Source organism: Belonocnema kinseyi, chromosome 5 (assembly GCF_010883055.1).
Source record: "Belonocnema kinseyi isolate 2016_QV_RU_SX_M_011 chromosome 5, B_treatae_v1, whole genome shotgun sequence".
Classification (NCBI taxonomy): domain Eukaryota; kingdom Metazoa; phylum Arthropoda; class Insecta; order Hymenoptera; family Cynipidae; genus Belonocnema; species Belonocnema kinseyi.
The window spans coordinates 141,339,417-141,343,432 of record NC_046661.1 but is presented as its reverse complement, the minus strand read 5'-3'; positions in this window follow the sequence as shown (position 1 = coordinate 141,343,432).

The following is a 4,016-nucleotide window of genomic DNA, read 5'->3' as shown; positions in this document are numbered from 1 at the left end:
CATGACGGACGAACCGCCTCTCTTGCCGCTGACGGCAGAGTATAGGCGCGACGCTTCAGCGCCATCCATTTTCAGGGCTAGTTGCTTCGGCAGGTGAGTTGTACCAGTTGTAAGTATCTTTATATATATATATATATATACTCAATTATGATCTGCAAACGTACTTTTTATAGATTGCAGTGCAGGGAAAAGGTACTTACAACTGGTAACGCAAACTGGACAATTGTAAACAACAAGCAATTAGCTTTATGCTCATTTGATCATCCGGTTGCTTTACATAAAATAATATGTGTCCAACGTGTAACACCTTCACGAAGGAGTGGATAACGTAAATTTACAAAGTTCAGCAATGCTGAGCGATGTTGCCGGCCATCTTTGTTTAAATCCTCCTTCTGACGCCATGATTTCAGATCCCAATTGTCTTTTTTTGAAACATCGAGAGTGTCTGAAATTCAAACCCGTTTTTAGTTAGGTCAGTATATTCGGTGCAACAATAAACTATCTTTTTAAAAAATAAAGGGAGTGATAACAATTTTGACGGATTCAATAAAAGAGCATTTAATCGTTGAGAACGTTAACAATAAATTTGTTTTCTTCGATTTTCTGATCACAATATAACTATCCACAGTACAATAAACAAGTCTTTCGATTTCATGAACAGTTCCTCCTTATAATGTTACGTAATGTAAGATTTAAGATGAAAATGTATGATTTTCATCTGAAAACGATTGTCCAATTATTTACTTATGTATTCTTTTTAATAAATAAGGTTTAATCCAACCTATCATTTTAGTTTACTAAGATTAATGTCAGATTTAGATCAATAGTAATATGGAAGAACAAAATGGACAAGAAAAAAATTGTCACTTTTTATAAACAATAGCAAAAATTAAATTAAATACGATTAAGAGGAGGTGAAATCCAAGTTTTTAATTGCCTACATTAAATATTAAATTTATAAAAAATGGTAAATTTTTTGTCCAATTAAAAAAAGAAAACTTCGAAAATGTTATTTTTCGGGAAGTTTATTCGATGTTCCTAGATCATTTTTTACTTTTAAAAATGTATTTTTATGTGGAATACAGATCAAGTTTAAAGAAATTACAATCAGAAATACCTTTTTGTACAAAAAATAAACAATATTTAGTGACGTGAATTTTTTTGTTTCTAGCGTAGAATCCTATGGATTTGCGCAAAGAAAATGTATTGTTGAACACGTTAAATTATTTTTTTTTTAAATTTATAAGTCATAAAATTGGAAAAAAGTATTTAGAAGAAATTCAATACTGTATTGACAATTTGGCATTCTATGTATAGAGGTATTTTGAATTTCTAAAAAACGTTACCTGTGAATTCTAAATCGAATTTATAGGAGTACTTTTTTATCTTTTTCAAAAATGATTTTGAAACCTTTTAACTTGCATAATTAAATTTGGTTCATTTAAATGTTTTCTGTTGTAAATCTAACATCTTTCAAAGTTGAAAAACTACAATTTTCTGTTCCGTTGATTATTTTGGGAAAAGTGAGTTTTTCGAATTAAAAATTGGCAATAAGTCACAAGAAGTATAGTTTGACGTTGTTTGTGCTAAATTTTTCAGGACAACCATTATTAATTTCAGTAAAGAGCAGCGAGAATGAGCTAGAAATTTACCCCTACCATACCTACCGGTTGGGATCCGCAAAACAGAAGGTGCATGATTACCACTGTAAGTTCGTGTGTAAGTCGATAATACACGACTCGAACTTCAGTTTTCTCAGGTTTTATGCTGCACGATGTTTGCCGATCTGAAAGCTTGAAAAAACTTAGGTGGTCTTCTATTTATATCTCGATGCCCATTTAAAAGTAATTCATGTGATTCTTGATTTCATGCATGCGTCGATTTTGAGGTTATAATTTTTCAGACGTATATAATATGGATATTATTACTATTATATATATATATATATATATTATTAATGTTAAGACAAAAGAAATTTTTCACTAAGACTAATTTTCTATAAAAAAAAAGTAATCTTTAACCATACTTAAATTTTCGACAAAAAAGATTAATTTTATACCAAGAAAAACGATCACTTTTCAACGAAACATAGAACAGTTAAATTTTTAGTTAAAGAAATATTTACTTTAAATAAATTGATGAATCATCAACCAAAACAAAGTAAATTGTTAACAATCTAGTTCCACTTTCAAACCAAAAAAGATTTAAAAAATCGATTTGAATCGATTTTTAATCGATTTAAAAATTCTTTGAAATGACGTTAAATTATTGCAATCAATTCAAAATTCCTTGGAATGTTTTAAAACATCCTAAAATATCTCAAATCCTTTAAAATCTCTTGAAATTTTTCAAAGCTCCTGAAAATTCCTTGCAATTTTAAAAATACTCTACTAAAATATTTCAAATCCTATATTATTGTATGGGGGCTAAAGCATAGGCTTTGGACCAACTCCGTCGGCTTGCGGGTTCGATTTCCGCCTCGCACTCTGGACGAGCCTCGGCAGCCCATGCGATGAACAGTAGCCTAGTAAGGGAGTTGTTCATCTTCGGAGAGTCGTGGGACCGGTACCTCTAGAGAAAAAGGTTTTCTCTAAGTAATTAAAGCTGTTGCTCTTGTTTGTTCAAAACCCACCTTAAACTGTGGGCCCCCCTCCCGCCAGCAAGTAAGTGTGTAGAGGGTGTGTAAAGGAATTAAAATATATCAAATCTTTCAAAATCTCATATTAAATTACCGTAATGAATTCAAAATTCCTTTGAACATTTTTAAATATTCTCAAATATTGCAATTCCTTCAAAATATTTTGAAATTTATAAAACAGAAAATTTTCAAAACGTTAAATATTGAAATGTTTGTTGATTAGAGTTTTGAAAATGGGGTCAACAAAAATTTAAATCTGTAAAATTTAAGGGTACAATGGAGCAATTAAGGTAATTTAGGGCCGGTTCCACCAACCTCGGTTAAAAATTTAATCTTCGGTTAAAGCTAGTTACGTATTCCGCCACTTTTTAACAGCCGGTTAACTCGCATTAACCACCGTTAAATCTAACCGGTCAAGATTGATTGATGAGGGCGATTTAATCGTCCTTTAACCTAAAAATCGTCCCTTATGATACTTGTCTCAGCCTGATCACGAAAAAAAGTAAACACGGAAAAATCATACTGTGTGGGGACTTCAATGCCCATTCTCCTATGTGGGGATCTTCGACACCCAATTACGCGGTCAGACAACTATGTGCTGCGATCTTTGATTCTGGGTTGGCTCCACTCTACGATTCGGAGCCCTTGTTTTCTGTGAGCCGGGCTTGGTCCCGATATCCTCGTGCAGGGTGGGGTGTAACTCATACTCATCTGATCATGTCTAAGGCGTTCGACAAGAAGAGGCAGCCACTATAGTGGTATAAGGATTGTGAGTTGGCACAGGCTAGAAGAAGTGCTGCACGGAAGAAATTCTTGGCTAACCAGACATGGGAGTTGATGGCGGAGTACAAGGCTGTTGACAGTGAGGTCAACATTTATTCGTGATGTGAAGTATCAGGTCTTCAGGACCTTTTGTGAATTTATGGATCCAGCTTCCGGTCTGAGCAAAAATGTAGGATCGTTAAGTCTCCCCGCTCGCTCTATGTCTCTTAGCACTAACGTAATAATGGACGTGGACTCTACTGTAATAATAAGGAATAACCCATCATAAAGTTTCAATTTTCTGTTCCGTTGTGTAGTTTTAACTTAATTCTTTCCCGAAATCGAAGCTTTTCTATTTATTTTCTTAATCCCCGACTTTTGGATATATTTTCAGAAAATCCAATTAAAAGTGAAGTGCCTTTCGCGTGATTTCTTGAAATTTTTATTTTAAAGCAAGATCTAAGTACTTGAGTATTAGAAAAAAATTCAAACCTTTTTTCCAAAAAGGTTTTGAACTACCTTAATACGCAAGGACAAGTTTTGTGTATTTTTAAAAGTTGGTTACTCTTCAAATCAAAAATGACTAAAGAAAGTTTAATATAAAATGCAATTAACT